The sequence below is a fragment of the Ursus americanus genome, chromosome 33 (assembly GCF_024610735.1).
Source record: "Ursus americanus isolate L20-20 chromosome 33, mUrsAme1.1.p, whole genome shotgun sequence".
Taxonomy (NCBI): Eukaryota; Metazoa; Chordata; class Mammalia; order Carnivora; family Ursidae; genus Ursus; species Ursus americanus.
The window spans coordinates 3544892-3568820 of NC_142159.1; the positions used below are offsets into that span (position 1 = coordinate 3544892).

General features: G+C 40.2%; 1 protein-coding gene across 3 annotated transcripts in view; it reads right to left on the minus strand.

Annotated features, from left to right (window-relative positions):
- Positions 1-23929, minus strand: part of THRAP3 (thyroid hormone receptor associated protein 3) — a 61815-nt gene that overhangs the window by 22889 nt on the left and 14997 nt on the right. For all 3 annotated transcript variants that reach the window (XM_087858318.1, XM_087858319.1, XM_045782604.2), the window contains exon 2: positions 23033-23140. The gene's annotated coding sequence lies outside the window, so the exon portion shown is untranslated. The remainder of the gene's footprint in view (positions 1-23032; positions 23141-23929) is intronic.

The window sequence follows — 23929 nt, forward strand, 5'->3', positions numbered from 1 at the left end:
AATACAGAGACAAACTTAACATTTCTAAGTATATTAAACTTACTAGAACTGACCAGTATGCTTAAGAGTCACGATACTGTAATACCACCCTTATTCCTACTCCTTGAACGTTTTAAATGTGAACTGAAACTAATTTTAAAAACATCATTATAGGGGTGCCTGGGTGGCGCAGTCGTTAAGCGTCTGCCTTCGGCTCAGGGCGTGATCCCGGCGTTGTGGGATCGAGCCCCACATCGGGCTCCTCCGCTATGAGCCTGCTTCTTCCTCTCCCACTCCCCCTGCTTGTGTTCCCTCTCTCGCTGGCTGTCTCTATCTCTGTCAAATAAATAAATAAAATCTTTAAAAAAAACCAAAAACATCATCATACCCTGAGAAGTAAGCAGAATAACTTTCGATGATACAAAACCACAGATGGAAATAAATCAATAAATCATTTAACTCACTCAAGAAGATGCTAGCTAGTGGATAAACACTTAAAATTAAAGAGGATTTGGGGTGACTGGGTGGCTGAGTCAGTTAAGCGTCAGTCATGATTTCAGCTCAGGCCATGATCTCACAACTGTGAGACTGACGGGACTAGGTGTGGAGCCTACTTAAGATTCTCTCCCCCTCTGCCCCACCCCCCCTCCTTAAAAAAAAAAAAATTTAAACCAGATTTGATCCTTGCCTTCATGGAGCTCATAGTCTATAGGTGCTGAGAGACAACAAATAAGCAACCAAACAAAAACGTAATTACAAATTCTGGTAGGTACCAGAAGACAAAGACCATGTAATGTTAACAAATTTATACAATGTAGTAGTGACTTACTTAGATAAGATGGTCAAGAGGTGGCATTTAGGCTGTCACCTGAAGACTAACAAAGAGCAAGTTACATGAAGAAAAAGGGAAAGGAAGTGTTCGAAAGGCATTAATTTTTTTCTCTTGATATACATACATATACTTCTTAGTATAAGGTAGGGACAACCATATGTAAAGCCATTTGGTCAAATAAGCAAGTCCATTCAAAACAACTCTCAATTCTCTTTTTTGAAGACTCTTAGCCATCACTGTGATTACACACACCTTTTCCTCTTTCTACCATTTCTTCCATGTCCATGTTCCACAAATATATTGGGAGGTGAGAAAGACAAATACCACCTTGGAAATCAATTTGGCACCTTTTTACATGTTCCGAGTACCTAGCATTTGATTTCTGTTCAAACCAGAATTTCCCCCAAAAAGAAGTTTTGCTTCTTCAACAAAGCCCACCCTTCCTGGGGAGGCTGTTTCATTTAGATTATAAAAAAGTCCAGCCCCTACAGAAGAACTGTGGCATAATAGGAGGGCTCGCGACTATGAAGTGTGCTTCAGGTAAGAACATGTTCCATCAAACACAATTTGGGTAAAAACTTCTCACAATTAAGGTAAGGTAGTTATGCTCCTACACCAGCATTATAAAAGAATCCACCAGCGGAACAAGTAGCAATCAATAGTTACTATTAAGTGCCTGGCATGTTACGGATGCAGAAATATAGGACCTGATTCCTCAATTCCTATAGTTAAGGGTCTGGTAGGATCCAAACAGTCTCAACTCTCCGACATTCTTCAGACAATGTGGTATCATATACACATTATTACCTTGTTTGCCCCTGAATCAATTCGTTTGTCTTTCTTTGTTGGGATACTCAGAACTTAGAGTCATGCTACAAACATGGTCTAATACAGAATATTACTGCATCCAAAAATTTCTCTTTCTGGAAAGCCATTCCATGCACACGTTGGAGTGAGTCTCAAGTCACTAAACCCAGATGTCTTTTCTCACACACCCTTCTGCAGCTGCAAGATATCCTCCTCCTCCATCTTGTATTTATACAACTATTGCTCTAGTTCTTTTTTCCTCCTACCTTTAATTTAAAACCCAAGAGAAGAATTTCAAACAGCCTTTTGGAATCACTTCAGATCAGATTCTGTCACTTGGAGCAAGGGTTTTCAAACTGTTCCCGCGGAGCCACTTGAGAGCACTTCCCAGAGCCATTAGCTTTTTCAAAGCCCAAGCCTTCTCCACCAGAACTATTCCTCTAATTACTAAGCAGATCATCCGGCCTTGGGAGAACAGATGCATTTTACAAAAATGAAGGTCTTAAGATACATAATTATATGGCTTTTATATCATTAAAAACACATCTTATTTTTCAACTCCAAAGAAAGAAATAATACTGGCAAAGCCAAAGTGAACTTCTCTAAATCAAAAACTCTCAAAGATAAGGAAGAATTAAATTATTCCCTTTCCCTTCTCACCCCAGATGAAGTCTCTTCTCCTTGTCCCTAGTGATTATGCCAGCATTATCTTAGCAACTGTTAGGTATCTGCTGAATTCACCAGAATAAACATTTATGGGCGTATTTACCCCAGGGCTAGAACCCTGCAGGAAGCCTACTGAGAGGCTGTACGTCAGGAGATTGGGTTCCTAAAACTAAGTAGCACCAACTACAAACTGAAAAGGCCACGCTGGGGTTCCAACCTTAGCACCAAATAACCAAACCACATATTAACCACACAACTATCCTTCAGTCCAAAAATATTCGGTTCGTATTTTATTTTATTTTTGGTTCATATTTTAAAAGGTCTTCTTAGACTTCATCTTTATAGAAAAAGGATTTACTAGTCAAGCAAACAAAAAAAGGCAAACATACAACCTGAAAACAAAATGGTAACATCAAGCAGACCCAAAGCCTTCCTGACATGTGAGATCAATTCAAACCTAAGTCCTTTTTTTTTTTAATGATTTTTTTATTATATTGTGTTAGTCATACCTAAGTCCTTTAAAGCTTTCTAACCCGTGGAAGATAACAGAAATGGAGCTGGGCGGGGGACTAACGCCTATGATGAATAGTCTGATCTCTGGATATCTGCATCTAAACTGCTTCAGTGGCTCCCCTGCTGTAGCTGACCGTCTCTAGAGGGCTTTGCTGAACAGACTACACTTTTTTTTTTTTCCTTTTCTCATTCCCGTAACAACGTATCTCACAGAATATTCAATTTCTTCAAGAGATCTCACGTACTTTAAAGAGCGTATTCACATTTCACATGGTGTTGAACTCTCATTTCAATGTACACATTACAACCAACTTAAGACCAAAGTACGAGCCATTCTCTTGATAAACACCAGGCTCTTCTAGCGCCAGCAGCTTCCCTGAAGCAATGACGCATATTTTCCTAGGTTATTAGAATGTATTAACATCATGAAGCTTTCATTACTAATTCTTACTCCAAGGACTCATGACAGAAAAGCCAAGTTTTAATTCAAGAAAGCAAGAGCGTTACTAAGGAACAACACTTATATTAATGTTTAATTTGGGTTACAGGACCCAAGTAAGCTCTAAACACCTAGATAATTTCAGGACAGGAAATATCACCCTCTAAGTGGAAACGAACAGAAAATTAATGTCAAAACAATAAATAAGAACAATCACCTATGGAAATCTCCCCCAAAACCAGTCCTCCAAAAAGAAATGCAAGAATCTTATTAGCGTTGGGGCGCCTGAGTGGTGCAGTCGTTAAGCGTCTGCCTTCAGCTCAGGGCGTGATCCCGGCGTTGTGGGATCGAGCCCCACATCAGGCTCCTCCACTATGAGCCTGCTTCTTCCTCTCCCACTCCCCCTGCTTGTGTTCCCTCTCTCGCTGGCTGTCTCTATCTCTGTCAAATAAATAAATAAAATCCTTAAAAAGAAAAAGAATCTTATTAGCGTAAAACTATTATTAGAATTCTTTTACTTAAGTCCCTAGTTTAAAATATAAATACCGGGACATCTGGGTGGCTCAGTCAGTTGGGCATCTGTCTTCGGCTTAAGGCATGATCCCAGGGTTCTGGGATCAAGTCCCCCCCTCCCCGCACAGGGCTCCCTGCTCAGCAGGGAGCCTGCTCCTCTGCCTCCAACCTCCCCCCCCTTGTGCTGTATGGCTCTCAGTCAAATAAATAAAATAAAATCTTTAATAAAATAAAATGTAAATACCCTATGATACCCTGAAATATTGAAATGCATAAAACATATGAGACATACGTTTATAAACACACAAGTTTTAGTCATGAATAAATACTGAAAGCGGGAAATTGAAGCATAAGAATTTGCATCTTCCTGAAGTTCAAAGAAAGAGAAAGCTATGATTTAATGACCCATAACAGTCATCTAAAGAAACCTAAAAGTATGGGACCACAGAGTTCAAACCTGAGAGTCAGTAAATAACCCAATGAAAGTTTCTGCCTTGGGCAACCCTCTCAGTCCCCTTCCTCTTTGGGAGCTTTGTACTAACGCCTCACTATCACTCAATAAATCTTGCTTTGCTGCCCACCACCACCACCAACAAAAAGTTTCTGCCTTGCTTCTGGCCAAGACCAGCTGGGGTGGGGATATATCTGTCTCTAGCAAGATAAAGTTTACAGGATATTTAGGCTGACAATGGTGAAAAAGATTTTAAACTGGGACTATCCTGAAGGGCTAGGATACATCATTCCCTCAACTAGGGCCATTCAGCTAGGCTGATGTGAAGGGCTTACTACTGAAGAACATCTAGCTCCTGGGGCGCCTGGCTGGCTCAAGTCAGTAGAGCGTGGTGATTCTTGATTTCCCTCAGGGTTATAAGTTCAAGCCCCATGTTGGGTGTAGAGCTTACTTGGGAGTTAAAAAAAAAAAGAGCATCACAAGCTCCTCCTGCTCTATATCTAGAATACATTCATCGAACATCCTTCTAACTCAAGAGTTCAGTCTTTGAATGCACCTGCCTACCAGAAAAGACAACCCTAGACAAAAACTGGCTTTCTTGCTAGGAACGTTATCTACTGAAAACCGATTCCCGGGGCGCCTGGGTGGCTTAGTCAGTTAAGCATCTGCCTTCTGCTCAGGCCATAATCCCAGGGTTCTGGGATGGAGTCCCATTTCCGGCTCCCTGCTCAGCAGCAACCCCCGGCCCCGGTCAAATAAATAAAATCTTAACAAAAAAAAAAAAAAAGGAAAAGGAAAATTGATTCCCTGGCACTTTGATTTATCAATAACAACTGCTAATGTTTACCAAGATACGCTAGATAAGGAGCTACGAACCTTCGGCATTACCTCATTTTGTACACCCAAACCTCACTAACTACTATGTTCTGTACCTGTTCTAGAGAACACAACACAAGGACTTAAGGAGTCAGGTAACCTGCCCCCAAAGTTCCGAAGCTAAATAGGTCCAGAATTCAAACACGAATTTTTCCAACATTGTGACTCACCATCACCTTACAGGTTAGCTACTCCATTTTCCTATTTCACCCATCAGTCTCGTGAATCTGATCAGTTAAAAAAAAAGAATCTCTTGAAGCATAATGATCTCTGAAAGAATTTAGTTCTTATACCAGCAAAGCTGAAATGCTAACTAAAGCAGAAAACAGCTTTCTTCCTCCACCCCTATCTCTAACTTGTAACATTCCAAAATATGGAAACATATTCTGCTTGAAACCGGTCTCAGAACTTCCAGCACAAAAAGAAGTCTCTTGCCAAAGGCTGGAGGAACATTTCTGCTGTAGATCATTTGAGAGAGCCTAAACAGGAAAAGTACAGCCAAGTGTAGAGAACGAAGGGCTTCATGTAACAAGAGACTACTTATAAGAAACACAAATATAACCACCTAGAATTTAAAAAATGGTTCTTGCTTGGGAAGGGGCAACACCAGCCTCTTCCTGGGAAGATTCTCTGCCATAAGGGCTTCCATCCATCTTTAAGTATGATGATAGCTGCAGGTTTTCCATAGAGGTCTATCAGACTGAAGAAGTCTCTACTCCTGGTGTGTTGAACATTTTTATTATGAGAGTGTGTTGGGATTTTTTTCCAAATGTTTTTATTGTGTCACTGAGATCACGTCATTTATTCTACTTATATGATTTATTACATTAATTGGTTTTCAACTGTTATTGTAGAACACCTGTTTTTAAAACAGGTCTTAAAATTATTTGCAGCTGTTTATGGATCTCTACCATAACCGTAGAAGAATGGGAAAAGTTCCTGAGGACTGATCCAACATGGGCCTGCACTGGCTGTCCCTTGCCCAGGCCCCACTACTATGTCTGCTCTGCCAAGAGGACAGCACACTTTCCCAGATCATACGGCACTTCATCTGATGACCGTAAGGTAACACGAGAGTGCTAACCAAATTAGTTTAACAATTCGGGATACCAAAACCAGGAGGCTACAAAATGAACTGGCCAGAGATCACCGTACCCACAGCGATCCACTGTATCTTCAGCACTTTGCACGGTGCTTAGCCACAGAGTGGACACTTCACATCTGCTAAATGAACTGGCTCTTTCAAACTTCCTCTTCATTCTCCATGCTCCCCACCCACACTAGCACAAATAATAAAAGACCAGTTCATCAAATATTAACAATACAATCCGGGAATAGAATTCAGTCTGTACCACAGCCGTAATCACGCCTGCTAAACTGGAAGTTGTATCATTCATGTCCGTTCTACATCTTACACCAACACACACAAGGTCAAACTGACCTAACTGTTAGGGAGACAATTTCTTAGTGCCAGGTTAGAGTAAAACTCCACTGCCACCAAGTCCACTCAAGGCAGCCATGCTTTCAATAGTCACTAGGGTAAGAAGTGAACAAGACACAAAATGACCAAGATAAAGAAAAGATAGATGCAAAAATACCGAGACAGAAATTCAGCATTCATAAAAGATTGTGGACAAAGCAATGGCCTGATTTGTGCTCTGTATGCCTCTGGATAGTTCACGGTAGGAAAGCAGAGCTCAGGTGAAATATTAAACATGTTTACTATTTTATGCTTTTCTCTGGAGATTATCCCTCTCCTGAGTAAAAGAGGGAAACAGCATCAAGAGCAGCTGGGGGTATCTCTGGGGTAACATTCTGCCAAGGCTTCACACCCCACCTGTATCCCTGAAGAAACTGAAATCAGGTGGAGGAGGGGGAATGACAATGAAGCTCTGATTTCAATTCAGAACTGAAATTAGTATATTTATGGATTTATTTAATAATTCACTCTATTAAGTGGCTCTCTTAAATTATTAAGTAAATCAGTATAATATAAGTAAATTAGCATAATACTAATTTTAATTCTCAGGCCCTGAAATTTATAGAGAAGAATACTCACATGTGCATTAAACACCTTCCTAAAGGTGGGGAATGGCCTGTAGGGAGAATGGCAATTACTGCCTGAATAATTTAAAGATACAATAAAAGGCTTGGCCTTGCCTAGGTTACAAAATCAACATTATTCTGGGGGCATCTGGCTGGCTCAGTCGATCTTGGGGTCATGAGTTCAAGCCCCACATTGGGCATAGAGCTTACTTAACTAAAAAAAAAAAATCTATTCTGAAGTTTAGTACTAAAATTCTTAAAATATTGAATTCTGTGGGATTTGGTAGAACTGCTTTAAAATGTGTAATATGTAGGTACAGACGTACACATAATACATACCTATAAGCATACGCAGCCAACTGTTAACAATGGCTACCTCTGCGGAGCAGGAAGGAAGATGCAAAGAGGAAGGGGGCAGGAGAAGGGAGACACACAAAATGAGGTAGACAGGATGACAGCTTCTTACTGGACATGTAATTCTCTTAGCTGGTCATTTTACAGATGACTTCCCCCCATATTCTAAAAATAAAAATTGTTGACATTCCAGAGTTAATGGGTTGATTCTTTTATCTTTACTGTGGAATCAAACCTCTATGCACCTTCTTCTGAGATATTTTTAAAAATCCAAAATAGTAATTTCCATGATCCTAAATAAATAAACCTGCATTGTAATTACTCAAAGTCCATTTGGGGAAACCTTATTACAACGGGATTGTTTTACTCTTTTATGACTTTAAGGAGAGTTAAGAAAGGCCAGCCTTATAGCCAACTGGGCTCTCTTTCTTTTTTTTTTTTTTTTAAAGATTTTATTTATTTGACAGAGATAGAGACAGCCAGCGAGAGAGGGAACACAAGCAGGGGGAGTGGGAGAGGAAGAAGCAGGCTCCCAGCGGAGGAGCATGATGTGGGGCTCGATCCCATAACGCCGGGATCACGCCCTGAGCCAAAGGCAGACGCTTAACCGCTGTGCCACCCAGGCGCCCCTGGGCTCTATTTCTTTAAAATGTTTTTATTATGGAAGTGTTGATTGATACACAAAACTGAAAAGAATAGTGTACAGAACCCGAGTGTACCCACCATCCAGCTTCAAAAACTTTCAATTCTCTGCAGGTGGACTCTATTTATAGTCAAAATCCTAACAAGTTTGGATGGACATAGCCAGTCTCTGCAGCTATTTTCCTGTATCTTTTCCCTTAAAAAACGAACAAAAAACCCACAAAAAAAGATTCCTTATACTAAACAAACCCAGAAACACAAATATCAAATTATGTTGTACATCTGAATCCAGTATGTGAATTATACCTCAATAAAAAAAAAAAAAAAAAAAAAAAAAAAACAGGGGTGCCTGGCTGGCTCAGTCAGTAGAGCATGCCACTCTTAACCTCGGGGGTTGTGAGTTCAAGCCTCACGATGGGTGTAGAGATCACTTAAAAAGTAGAGGTCACTTAAAAAATAAAACCGTAGGGGCGCCTGGGTGGCTCGGATGGTTGAGCGTCTGCCTTTGGCTCAGGTCATGATCGACAGGTCCTGGGATGGAGCCCCATGTCGGGCTCCCAGCTCAGCGGGGAGTCTGCTTCTCCCTCTCCCTCTCCCCCTGCTTGTTCTCTCTCTCTCTAATAAATAAATAAAATCTTAAAAATAAATAAATAAATAAATAAAGTCTTAAAAAAAATGCAATGAAGAGACCCAAATCGCTCACCTCTACATGCTTTTCCATGTGTGCATGCAAGTAAGTCCACAAGGAGAATCATTTATCAGCAAATAACAATCACTCTGACTTAAGTTCAAACACATTTAAAGCAAATTCCAAAGTGCAACCCTACCCTAAACTATCTCCTAATTCCAGGACATGAGTAATCCAAAATACCATTCCCATTGCGGGCTGTTTCATCAACTTGTTTTTAGAAGTGTGAATACTTCGTAACAGCTGAAAAAATCACTATGAGAGAGTAAAAAATATTAACAAACTACATGTGTGATTAGCAACCCAAAAAGCTAAAAGGCTTCTAATTCTACAGAGTCCAAAATCCACTGTAAAAACTGGCCTTTAGGGAAATATCTGACACTCATTTTTTCCCCAGTGTGTGTTTTTGTTTTTTAAGATTTACTTATTTATGGGGCACCTGGGTGGCTCAGTCAGGTAAGCATCTGCCTTCAGCTCAGGTCATGACCTCCAGGTCCTGCGTTCCAGCCCTGCATCAGGCTCCCTGCTCAGTGCAGAGCCTGCTTCTCCCTCTCCCTCTGCCTCTCTGCCCTGCTTGTGCTCTCTCGCTCTGTCTCAAATAAATAAATTTGAAAATCTAAAAAAAAAAAGAAAAAAAAAGATTTACTTATTTGAGCTGGGGTGGGGGGAGAGTGGGGGCAGAGGAAGAGAGAATCTCAAGCAGACTCCCTGCTGAGTGCAGAGCCAGACCTCACAACCCTGAGATCAGGACCTGAGCCAAAATCAAGAGTCTTGACGCTCAGCTGCCTGAGCCACCCAGGCACCCCTCCAATGTGCTTTTTGTTAGCCTTACTATCAACTTCCCTCAAAATAACACTTTTATTAATGAACGCCTATACTTTAGTTCACTTATGCTAACAATAGACCTGTTTATAAAACAAATTGCCACCTATCCTTCCTAACACTTGTTGGGCTGGAAAGAGAATTCAAAGGAGGAACCAGCTTGGCAACCTTCACAGAAACAGTACAGCACAGGGACCCCTCTGTGCCCTGAAACTGGAGGGGTAAGGGGCAGCCAGCAAAGCTCAAGCCCTCAAAGAAACAGTATCTGGCCCCTGGTTTTTGTGTCAGGGTTAACTGCAGAAACAAAAGACCCAATTCCATTGTATTGTTTTCACTAGATAAAAAAATAACTCTTTATCCATAGACACATAGATAATTTTTCTGAGTATTAAGAAGTTTCCCTGAGGGTGGGCTCTGAAGTAGTTTAAAAGTAGAGCAATTAAGGAATGGCAAGCCTGGCATAAAAGTACATGCGGATTATTTGTAATAATAAAACCTTTTTTTCTCCCTAAGTCAAGAACATTGTCTACGTGGGAAATACTAGGCCAGCTTTTACGCACAGAAGTTCGATTCCAAGTCCTCCAAAGTCAGTCTCTGCCTCTCTTTTCTAGCGCAGTATTTCTCTCTCAAACAGGAACTCCAATTCTCTCAGAAAATCCATACCAAACTGAGTAGCAACAAAAAGAAGAAGGGGGCGGGGGTTCTGCTGTCACTTCAAACTTGAGGGAAATTCCAGGGAAAGGGGTAATCCCTTTCTAATTAATAGTACTGCTACTTACTCTGGACGCTTTGGCCTGTCCTGATCTGTCCGACAAAGCTCGTCTCCCAAAGCCACCAGATGATCTGTTTCAGATTCTCTTGGTGTATCCAGCAGGGATCCCAGCCTGCCTCCGAAAGAAAGTCTTCCTGACTTCCCTCCTTTCAAGCCCAAGCGCCAGTCATCAGCTAGTAAACAACAGACTGTCGCTCTAGCCTCCTGCTTGGCTATTTGCAAACTCCTTTCTTCCCTCCTTGCCCCCAAAAATCAAGACCCTCAGGGGAGGGCAGAACTGATCTGTTTCACTGACACTGGTGAGCAATGAAAAGCTGAAAAAAAAATTAGTAACTGGCACCAAGCAAGTATGCAAGCACCTTAAATGAGAGAAATTTACCAAAACCAAAATAATGCTCCTGATAACCCCAGAAACTCTTACATGTGCCAAGTGTTTTTGTTTTTACCTCTATTTTTCATTAATAAAATGAGGACCTGAACAGCTCACCAAATAGTCAAAAAACTTGAAAATTTACACAAACTTAGCAGGATATTCCTCGTCCTTACTTCAGACATGTAATAAAACTGCAATTAAACAGAATGGCTTAAGCTTTTTGTTTAAAAAAAAAAAAATCCTGGGGCACCTGGGTGGTTCAGTTGGTTAAGCGGCTGCCTTCAGCTCAAGTCATGATTTCAGGGTCCTGGGATTGAGCCCCATGTGGGGCTCCCTGCTCAGCAGCGAGTCTGTTTCTCTCTTTCCCTCTACCCTTCCCCTTCCCCCCCCCACCTCACTCATGCGCTCGCTCTCGCTCTCTCTCAAATGAAATCATTTTTTAAAAGATTTTATTTATTTATTTTAGAGAGAGAGTGGACGAGCGGGGAGAGGGCAGAGAGAAGCAGAGCACCCACTGGGTAGGGAGCCCAATGCTGGACTTAATCCTAGGACTCTGGGATCATGACCTGAGCTGAAGGCTGACGCTTAACTGACTGAGCCACCCAGGTGCCCCTCAAATAAATAAAATCTTAAAAAAAAAAAAAAAAAAAAATCATCCTCCAGCCCCAGGCAATTAATGCAGAAATTTACTGCAGAAGAAATCATTTAACATTCACATCACATTCTACTTCTTAATAAAGACCAACCAATCTGCCCCAAAATACATATTAGCTGACCAGGGACTTCACCACTTACCTTCTTACTGTACTTAAAAACTTAGCACTTGGGGCACCAGAGCGGCTCAGTCGGCTGATCACGTGACTTGATTTCAGCTCAGGTCGTGATCATGAGATGGAGCCCCTCTCCCTCTGCCTCTACGCAACTCCCCCTCACTCTCGTGCTCTCTTAAAACAACAAACCTTATCAACTTGCACCGGGGACAAGCTACCTGTACCACATTCAGGCAGCACCAACCTCACCTGGTAAAGATGAGGCCCCAGAACAAGTCAGGGCTCTACTACAGACCCCTGTCAGGATGTGCGACACTGCTTCTAGCTTCTTTCCATCACAGAGCCAGCAAGAAGTCTCATTTCCTTCTTGCTCTTCAGTGACTTAATTCATTTCTTGTCCCAATGACATGGCAAACCCCAACCCTTCCATCTTTCACTTTTTAAAGGAATGGGACCATATTACAATTCTTTTTTTTTATAAAGAAAAATTTTTTTAACTAGGCACCACACCCAACATGGAGCTTGAATTCACCACCCTGAGATCAAGAGTCACAGACTCCACCCAACTTAGCCAGCCAGGCACCTGAGGGCCATATTACTTCTGAATACTTGGAAAGGTAGGAAAAATTCAGTGATACGTATTCTCCCTATGGCACAGAAGATGGCACGCAGAAAGGCACTTATTATTTCAAGACTGATTTCCACACAGCAGTCAGAGTTCCCTAAAGCCTGCTTACTTCCCTGCTTTGACATTAGAGAAAATATTAAGATCCCAACGATAAATCTTTGCTGGGAAACACCTTTATTCACTCTTTTAATCAAACTATTTCACCCTCGATCAGAAACTAAAACATGGAAGTCTTGGGGCGCCTGGGTGGCTCAGCTGGTTAAGCCTCTGCCTTCCTCAGGTCATGATCCCAGTGTCCTGGGATCGAGTCACATGTCAGGCTCTCTGCTCAGTGGGAGCCTGCTTCTCCCTCTCCCTGCCACTCCCCCTGCTTGTACTCTGTCAAATAAATAAATAAAATATTTAAAAAATAAAATAAAAAACATATGAAGTTTTAACTGGTGGAGTACTATATAACATTCACAGAAGAAACATAATTTCAAAATCAGTCAGTGCCTGGAAAGTCTAAAAAATGCACAAAAATAATGAACTAGGTAAAAATGCACATAATGAACTAGGTCCCAAGTCACCAGCTTGAAAGAAGCTAAGTAAAATAAAAGGCATGCAAAAAATTTTACACACCAATTTCTTTTATTGTAAGTATGCCTTTTAGAGGTATTCTGAAGGAATAACAAGTGGTAAAGAACTTTATTTGCCTGAACCCTGTGTAGTAAGTACAGTCTATCGTTTATCTAATAATGTCATAACGAAAGGCAGTGACTTGGAATAAGAGAGGAGTCTGGGGAACTTCAAGAAAGTAATAATCTCTGTAGATTTGTTTATTCTTTTGTTAAATGTGGATAATACGGGACATACAACTTCTAAGGTTTCAGGATAGGCAGTAAATCGGGCTTTACAAACAGGACACTGCATTAGAAATGCTTAATGGAAAGGTAAATATCCAATCATTTCTCATTTTAAAAAAGTTTTGCTCTCTCATTAAAGCAAGTTTCACAATCTCTGTATAGAGGCACACACTGGAGATATTGGCAGATTCGGTTCCAGAACACTGCAATAATGCCAAATGAATTTTTTGGTTTAAAACTTGTATTTACACTATACTGTAGTCTATTAAGTGTGCAACAGCATTATATCTAAAAAAAATTTATCTTAATGAAAAAATACTTTATTGCTAAAAAATGCTAACCATCATCTAAGCTTTCAGCAAGTTGTAATCCCTCATCATAAATCACCATAACATAATAAAAAAGTTTTACATACTGCAAGAATCACCAAAATGTGACAGAGAGACATGAAGTGAGCAAAAACTGCTGCAAATACGCACCAACAGACTTGCTTGAGATGTAGGGTTGCCACAAGCATTCAATTTGTCAAAACCAAAACAAAACCAAAACATAGCATCTACAAAGCACAATAAAGCGAAGTGCATGAATAGTAGGTAGGCCTACAGTTACTTTAGTAAGACTGACAGGAGTATATTCTCCAAAAACACCATGGTCCAGCAAGAATCAGGAGCATGCTTCTGTTCAGTCTATGAGAATTTATTGAACACTAACTCCCATGTGATACATTATGTTAGATGCAGCAAACAAGACAGACAAGTTCCTTGTCCTACTGCAATTACACACAGAAAAGTATCTTTCATTATCTCTTCAGGTTCATAATGTGACTTTGGGAGTTTTCTCTTGCATGCACCAGAGTAAAGTCAGAAAGGAGGTCACCACTTGTGGGATCTTTTCCTAGTCTCTCTCTGAAGTTTTCTCATGTGTTGAAACAGAGATAATGCTTTAGTTAACAATAATGTATCAGTATTGGTTCATTAATTCTGCCAAATGTACCATACCGATATAAGGTGTTAATAACAGGGGAAATTGGGCATGCGGAATATAGGAACTATTATGGGTTGAACTGTTTACCCCTAGCCCCCAGAATTTATATGTTGAAGTCCTAACCCCAAGTACCTCAGAATGTGACCTCATTTGGAGACAGGCTCTCTACCGAGATACAGGACTGGTTATCCTTATAAAAAGGACATCTGGACACAGGGATATGTGGAAGAAAGACAATATGAAGAGACACAGGAAGAAGAGAGCAACCTATATGCCAAGGAACCAATCCTGCCAACACCTTGATTTTTTATCTCTGAGCCTCCAGATGTGTGAGACAAGAAACTGCTCTGTTGAAGCCACCCAGTTTGTACTGTCTCTCGGCAGCCCTAGCAAGCTAATCCAGGGGTTTGGTACCATCCTAGCAGTGGTGTGTAAACCTGTTCTCAAACAAAAAAGTCTATTAAACAAACAAACAAAAGGCAAGGGGTTTGGTGTCCATCTCTCACAGTTACGAAGACCAAAGCAGACAGATGGCTGGGAAATCCTGCTCAGGGGCAAAGGGAGCCGTAATAATCCGTGACAAATGGTAAACAACCAAGCTAGACTGGAACCCAGGTTTCATTCAGTCTTCTCCACAATCAGGTTACTTCAAGACGGGCATAAAGGTGGTTGTAAGGGAGGGAATATGCTGAAGTAAATTATCAATCTAAAACGCCCCGTCTCCAGGAGCCCGGCTGGCTCAGTCAGTGGAGTGTGAGACTCTTCATCTCAGGGTGGTGAGTTTCAGCCCCACGGTGGGTGCAGAGATTATTTAAAAAAAAAAAAAAAAGTCTTTAAAAATAAATAAAATGCCATCTCAAATGGACAACACCTCTGAGAGTCACTTACTTTTTTTTTTTGAGGATTTTATTTATTTGTCAGAAAGAGAAAGAGCACAAGCAGGAGAAGCAGCAGAGGGAGAGGGAGAAGCAGGCTCCCCGCTGAGCAAGAAGCCCAACGTGGGGCTCGATCCCAGGACCCCGGGATCATGACCTGAGCCAAAGGCAGAGGTTAAACCGACTGAGCCACCCAGGCGTCCCTGAGGGTCACTTTGTAATACTGGACCAGGTTCTGCAGTGAGTAGTGGCTTCGGCACCAAAGAAGAACTAGGTTCTTGGCTCCCGCGCTCATCAGCTGGGTAAGCTACTTTCCCAGTCTTCCAGAAGGGACCTACCACTCATAAAACCACCCTGGGAATTAAGTGAGTGCACATAACCTGCCCGGCATATAGCACGTTTAGCTACAGCCTCAGAGTGGTGAGAGGGAGATACCGAGGAACCTCTCTAAGAGCAAACAGAATTTCACCAGTGAATTCTATTTTCTTGCCATCAGTAGTAAGTAATCACAGAATACAGTGTTTTATACCTTTACTAGCTAAATCAGCATGTGTTACACTGACAGGTATACAGAAGAAATGGTCATATTCTAAGGTCATGACCTTTGGAGAACAAATCCCTTTGCTGCTAGGTGTTAGCAGGGAACATCAACAGCAAGTTGAGGGGCCATTCATTTGGAACTTGTTCATCACAATATCCCCAGTGTAAGCAACTTGTAGCATCTTCTCTTGAGAAATTACTCAGTGGGGGTCTACTAAACTCAGAATCATCTATGCAATTAATCTCTCATCATCAGAGAAACAGAATGAACAGCACAGCATAGTCAGCAGCTTAAATAATCTTCAATTCACCCCAGAGGCTGTTCTCCTCTATCCCTAGGGTGGGTAACAGCAATTTTAGTTCCAGTTTTAAATGAGTATGTGTTACCGCTGGGGAGTATCTTTCTATTTTTTAGAGGAACTCTCGGCTCTTCTAACTTAATAAAGACACTATAGCCTATGTTAACTAACGACCTATGGCCTCCTTCCAGCTCTCGTTACGGTAAACAGCCAACTGTGACACGTAACTATTTTTTAAAATGAAATTATTATTGCTAATATACCTTGGGCTGAACCAGTGGTGCATACTGCAATCACCTTTACAGCTTTAAAAGAAGTCCATTTATCAAAGACTCTTACTGAGGAAACCTGGAAAGGGATTCAGAACCAGTGGCATATGGACACTGTCTGCAGATTCCAAGGAGTAGGACGACTACGGTCTCCCTTCACCAAGTTATCATCCCACCCCTGATGCACAAGACAGCCACTGTTTACACAGAGTTCTACTTGATAACTCTATTAGGAGAAATAAGTTGTTTGACATCTTTTATAGACACTGACCAAATCATGTTCTCCAAACAAGTCTGTCACACAGAAGTTTAGAGGGAAAAAAGTGTGTAAGTTTATTTTACTGTATGTTATTCTTTCACTGCTTTAAATTATATTTGGAAGACGGGAATGTATCATTCAGTAACTAAATCATATTAATTTTTCTGTTCCTTCAGATGTATGAGCCCTCAGACTGCACTGTCCACTACACATGTGGCTACCAAGCAGCTGAAAGGTTAACTGGTCTGGACCCGGATGAGCCATAGGTAGAAAACACAGTATTTCAAAGACTCAGTACAAAAATCAAAACGTAAACTACTTTTTATATTGATCACATGTTGAAATGAGAATGTGCTGGATATATTACATAAATTATATCATTAAAATTACTTTCATTTGCTTTCTTTTGTAATGTGGCTGCTAGAAATAATCCAAAATTACAAATGGTTCAGATTGGACTTCTCTACAACGATTACGTTGTTTTGAATGCTCAAGTTTTAAATCTGACCCAATATTATTATTTGGTCACTTTTATTTATTAATTTTTTAAAAGTAATCTTTACACCCAACATGGGACTCCAACTCACAACCCAAAGATCAAGAGCGGCATGCTCCACTGACTGAGCCAGCCAGGCGCCCCTATTTAGTCCCTTTTAAGTTCATCTTTTATTTTTACAGCTTATAGTTTCTATCCACTAAGATTTTCCTGTTGATATAACCACCTGATGGCTTTCCATTTATATCTGCACTTCACCAGATATACCGAGGGGGAAAAAAGAGAAATGTCTTAAATAAACACACAACTCTACATAAAAAAACCAAAAATGATTTCAAGATCTGCTATCATTTTGGATTTTATCCTGAGTCTACAAAAAAAACCAAGAAGAATCCAACCCCTTGCTTCCATTTAAAATGAATTCAGGTACTATTCAAAGCTATCTACATTTAAAGACAACACAACTACCCAACTCCAGTTAGATCCAAATACCCAACCAGAACTTACTTCAGATATATGTGAGCAATGCAGCTCCTCTCTCTGCGCTTCCCTTCAGGAACAGCATATAAACTGCCTATACAAACATAGATCTACTGGGACGCCTGGGTGGCTCCATCAGTTAGGCGTCTGCCTTCGGCTTGGGTCATGATCCCAGGATCCTGGGGTTGAGTCCTGCATCAGGCTCCTTGTTCAGTGGGGAGCCTGCTTCTCCCTCTGCCTGCCACTCCCCCTGCTTGTGCACTTGCCTCTCTCTCTGATAAATAAATAAAACATTTTTTAAAATTTTAAGTAAAATAAAATAAAAAGAAATAGATTTATCTCCTAGAACATCTTACATATATTCCTTAATAAAGGAACAAAAGTGAATTCATCAGGTTTATATAGGAAAGATCTGGCTTGCCACAGCTTCAAAATACAAAGTGATGTGGCCCTAGCCTACTTGTCCAACACCATCTCAAACCACTCTCTCCAAGCCACAACGGCCTTCTTTCTGTTCCTCAAACAAGGCAGGCATTTATAGTCTCAGCACCTTTCCACTTGCCATTGTCTCCAAATACACTCTTCTGCAGTCTGGAGCATGGCTGGCTCCTTTCTCATCCTGACCATCTCAGCTCTTTAAAAAGGCCTTCCTGTAGCGTATTACCTAATAATGAAACCTCTCTGCTCCATCACCCCCCAGTTATCTGGTAGTCCTACTTCGTTCCTATCACTTAGGAAAATCTGAAATTATCTTATCTGCCTCCCCAAACTAGAAAAGTAAGCTCCCGGAGAACACGAGTCCTTCCAGTCTTGCTCACTGCTGGTATCCCCAGCACACAGAGCAGGCACAGTAACGACTCAAGTGTCTACTGACTGAATGAATCAAAAAAATAAAAAACAGGGGCGCCTGGGTGGCTCAGTCGTTAAGCGTCTGCCTTTGACTCAGGGTGTGATCCCAGCGTTCTGGGATCGAGCCCCACATCAGGCTCCTCCGCTATGAGCCTGCTTCTTCCTCTCCCACTCCCCCTGCTTGTGTTCCCTCTCTCGCTGGCTGTCTCTCTCTGTCAAATTAATAAATAAAATCTTTTTTAAAAAAAATCAAAAACAGCCTTAAAAGACAAAGATAATAATCTTAAGAGGTTAAAATCCAGTATGCTTATTTTTAAAATTATGCAACTGGTTTCCTATGTACATATCCTTCTAGTCTTTTATTTTCTAATTACCAATACTTAAGTCTCTTGAAGAACTGACATATTTCTCTATGGATAAAAATATGAAGTATGGATATAATTATATTTTGCTTCCTGAGGGTGGAGAGGAAAGAAAGGCTTGCATCACTAAGTAAAAGATGAAATAAGGCTACAATAAAAACACTGAGTATTAATACAAGATTAGAGAAATAAATGGAACAAAATATAAAGTTTAGAAATATACCCTCCCCCCAGATGCCTGGGTGACTCAGTCAGTTAAGCGTCTGCCTTCGGCTCAGGTCATGATCCCAGGGTCCTGGGATCGAGCCCCACACTGGGTTCCCTGCTGAACGGACAGCCTGCTTTTCTCTCACCCTCTGCTGTTTCCCCTGCTTGTGTGCTCTCTCTCTCCCTCTACGTTTATCAAATAAATTAATTTTTAAAAACTATTTATTTAAGGGTCACCTGGGTGGCTCAGTCGGTTAAGCGGCTGCCTTCAGCTCAGGTCATGATCTCGGAGTCCTGAGATCGAGCCCCACATCGGGCTCCCTGTTCAGCAGGGAGCCTGCCTCTCCCTCTGCCCCTCCTGCTCCCCACTCGTGTGCTGTCTCTCTCTCAAATAAATAAAATCTTAAAAAAAAAAAAAAAGATTTATTTATTTATTTGAGAGAGAGAGAATGTGCGTGTGGTGGGGGAGCAGAGGGAGAGAATCTTCAAGCAGACTCCCCGCTGAGCCTGGAGCCTGATGACCCATGAGATCATGACCTGAGCTGAAACCAAGAGTCAGACACTTAACCAACTGAGCCACCCAGGCGCCCCCAAAGGTGGCTTTCCAAATCACCAGATAAAAGGATAAATCAGTAGTCAGGACAACCAATTAACAACTTGGCACAAAAAGTTAGATTCCTTCTTCCTACCTTAAACAAAAATAAAACTCAGAGATAAAAGATACTGTATCCATCATAAAAGAACAGGAATGTAATAATAATAAAGTAATACCAGGCACTTCTCCAAATGCTTCACGTACATTTAATTCACTTAAATTACAACACTGCTATGAGGTACACACTATTTATTATTACTCTCATTTTACACATGAGGAAACTATCCACGATCTTACTTTACTATTTCACCTCTCTGCTTCAGAGAACAAAAGGAAGCTCCTGCAAATTAAAAATATAAGAATATATATCCAGGGGCGCCTGGGCGGCTCAGTTGTTAAGCAGCTGCCTTCGGCTCAGGGCATGATCCCGGCGTTGTGGGATCGAGCCCCGCATCAGGCTCCTCCTCTGGGAGCCTGCTTCTTCCTCTCCCACTCCCCCTGCTTGTGTTCCCTCTCTCGCTGGCTGTCTCTCTGTCAAATAAATAAATAAAATCTTAAAAAAAAATATATATATATATATACACACACATAATATATATATATACACATAATATATATATATACACACATAATATATATATATATATACACATAATATATATATATATATATATGTATATATATACACACATAATATATATATATATATATCCAGCAATTCCACTCCTGGGTATTTATCTAAAAGAAATGAAATCGGATCTCAAAGAGATATTAGTATTCCCATGTTCACTGCACCACTATTCACAATAGCCAAGACGTGGAAAGAACCTAAATGTTCATCAACAGAAGAATGGATAAAGAAAATGTGGTGTATACATACAATGGACTACTATTCAGCCTTAGGAAAAAAAAAAAAAAAGGAATTGTGCAACATGCAACACTAATGAACCTAGAAGGCGTGATGCTAAGTGAAATAAGCCCGTCACAAAAAGGCAAATACTGCATGATTCCACTTATATGAGGCACCTCAAATAGACAATCTCACAGATTCAGAGTGGAATGGTGGTTGTCATGGGACTGGAGGTAGGGGGAAATGGGCAGTTACTAATCAAGTGCGTCAAGTTTCAGTTAAATAAGACGAATAAAGTTTTAAAGATCTGCTGTCCAACGCTGTATCTATAGTCAACCGTAATATACACTTAAACATTTGTTAAGAGGACAGATCTCATCTTAAATGTTCTTACCACAATAACATAAATAAATAAATCCTATCTTCCATGATATCAGTAAACTGAAAAGCCTTCATGAGAGGTGGGAAGGAAGGGTTTTGTAATTTACTGCGATTGGAATCCCTGACTCACATGAGAAAATTTAAGAACTACTGCCAGCGTGTCCTGGCAGCCACAGAAGGCGCAAGTTTTCTGCATACGTATGAAGAGCATAACTATATTCTTGTCGGGACTGCGGCTGTTTATAGATTGTATGCAGAAGAAGAATGGAGTAAATAAAAATATTGATGAATGTGGGGTGCCTGGCTGGCTCAGTCAGTAGAGCATGGACTCTTGATCTTGGGAGTCATGAGTTCGAGCCCCACGCTGGGTGAGATTACTTAAAAGAAAGAGTTGACGGGGTGCCTGGGTGGCTCAGTTGGTTAATCATCTGCTTTTGGCTCAGGTTATGATCTCAGGGTCCTGGGATCGAGTCCCACATCGGGCTCTCTGCTCAGCAGCTAGTCTGCTTCTCCCTCTCTGCTCTCCCTCTCTCTCTCAAATAAATAAATAAAATCTTAAAAAAAAAAAAAGAAAAAGCTAATGAATATGAAAAATATATATATATATATATATATATGAACATAAGTGGGGGAAAAAAACATCAAACACTAGAAAATGCAATTAAGGAAATCTCCCACAAAGTAAACAGAGATTGAACTGCAGAAAAAAGATGAATTTACAGGATCAGTTCAAAAGATCCAACATCCAATTAACAATTCCACAAAAAGAGTAGAAAAAATAAAGGGGAGAAAAATCAAGGACATAATTCTAGTACATTTCCCAGAACTGAGGGACATTAAGTTTCAGTCCATTAAGTGACCAACACATTAGATGAAAACAACCACACGAAGAACATCATTATAAAATTTCAGAATGCTGGGAAAGAGAAGTTCTAAAGTTTCAGAGGTCAAAGGTAACGGACATCTCATAAACAGTGAAAGCCAAAGCGCAATAGAGCACATCTGGTCAAAGGTAACGGACATCTCATAAACAGTGAAAGCCAAAGGGCAATAGAGCACATCTGGTCAAAGGTAACGGACATCTCATAAACAGTGAAAGCCAAAGGGCAATAGAGCACATCTTCAAAATTCTAAAGGAAAATTATGTCCAAACTAGACTTCTATACCCAGCCAAACTAACAATCAATATGAAAGCAGAATAAAGGCATTTTTAGACATACATGTCTAAAAAATTTACCTCTTGTGTACCCTTTTCTCAGGAAGCCAATGGAGAAAGGTGCTCTTTCAAAATAAGAGATTCAATCAAGAAGGAAAGGATATGGGAAAAAGATAACGGGATCCAGAACAATAGACATAAGAAAAGCCATGAGGATGATGATGTTGAGATAGCAAGAATGACAGCTGGGCAGCTGCCTAAAGAACATCCAAAATGGAGCAGATCAGACGGTATCTCCAGGAAGATAAAACTTGTAATATAGCTAACATGTTAAAAATAGTGAGGAAGAATTACACTTCCAGGTAGAGTTTAAAGATAAGTTACTTATAAGAAACAGAAATTAAACAAAACAGACCAAAAAAAAAAAAAAATTAACAGAGAAAATAAAAGCTATGCAAAACAGGAAAATTAACCATAGCATGTAAAATGATTTGGCTGTAAGTTCTACAAAGCCATAAACCTCCAATACTGAATACTGCTCCAACCAAAATTACATTATAACCAGAGTGACAATAAATGTGAATGTGTGAAGTGGTCAGGGAACTCTACCAGAAACCACCACCATTCAAGGTGGGAAATTAACAGATAATACCAAAAACCAGAAAATCAGTAAGTAGCAAAATAAGCTTATTGCGTAGAAGCAACAGCAAAAGAAACAGCAGAGTTGGAAATGATTGCTTCTAGGGACTAGGAAGGATTTTTATACATGTATTAATAAGTAAAACAAAAAAATACAATAAATATATAAAATGCTTTTTAAAGTTAAGAAAATATACTGTGAGGGAATATCAAACATATACATAAATGTATTCATGTCTAACACATAGTTATCAGACAGGGAAAAATGCTGAAGAGCCTAAATGTCTACCAAAAAGGAACTAGTTAGATAATTTTAAATTACGTGGCACACCCATGATGAAATGCCATGAGTCATTTAAAAATGCAACAGGGAATGTTAACAAGAACCAGGTGAGACAAGAAAGTCTAGCCCCGATACTGACTGAACACACACATATCCAAGTAACACATGCTTGAAAAGAGACTATTCACCAAAATATTAACAATTATATATATGCCAAGTTTATGATCTTATCAATACTTCCTAATGAATAAACATGTGTTATTTAGTTAGTTAACATAAAAAAGGTAACTGCTGATTCTACAACTTAGAATCAGAGAAGAGAGCAGACCTACTTTATCATCTTGTTTCAGTTTATTATAAAGGTGAAAAATAAACACTACTTAATAAGAACCCAGAATTCCATTAAGGAATCTTCTAGGTGACTCTTAACATAAGGCTGGTTTTATAAGCCAATGAAGTTATTATTAGTTCCTTTTAGCACCACGCATTTACCTTATTTGAACAACGATTCAACTTGCACCGGATCCCAGACAGACACTACTGCAAAAGAACACCGGCAGTGTCACTGGCTTCTCCAATTTACAAAGTCAGGATACAATTCTGGAACGAGAGGAAACAAGCAGCAATAAGACAACGACCCAAACCTTGCAGATTATATCGTGAAATAGAGATGCTTGAAATCCCTAAGCAAAAACTCTACTTTAACCCTCAACTTTACTCCAAGTGGACACAGGCTTCTCTCTCAAAGCATGCTGGCCTGAGGGTCTTCTCTCCCACACATATTTTCATCCATCCAACCCCCTACATACAGTAAGGCTGCAGAATTGAAAGCTAAAACCCTCCTCTTACAACCTGATACTCTCACTGGCAATATTTCAGGTGCTATGGTTTGCATTATGCAAGACTAATTCACAAACTCCATAATTTAACCTGGACAATTACTTCAGAAGAATTAGATACCTGAAACAAAAATGTAACTAAGGTATGCCGAACTGATTTTAACAGACACATTTCAAGTTAAAACAACTTCCCATCCTCATCCCTCAAAGCACAAAATAATCCTTCTGATCCAGTTTTAAACATTACTAACACGGCCAATACATCAAAGCTATGTAGTATTATCCAAAACAAATAGGAAAACAAAGTTCCAAGATCAGCAAGTATGTGATGTCCTTACTGCTAGCTTATTAAAACTTTATCATTCATTCATACTGCTACAGAGTAGGAAGGCACCCAAGATTCAAATAATCTGAAGATGCAGTCTGAATCTCTTCTTTTTTCACTTAATCAGCATTCACTCAATTAAAGACACCCACCTTAGCTTTCTCTGAAATCTGTAGTTTGCACATAGCTGACCTCTGCCTACATAGCCAGGAAAAGAAAGGAACG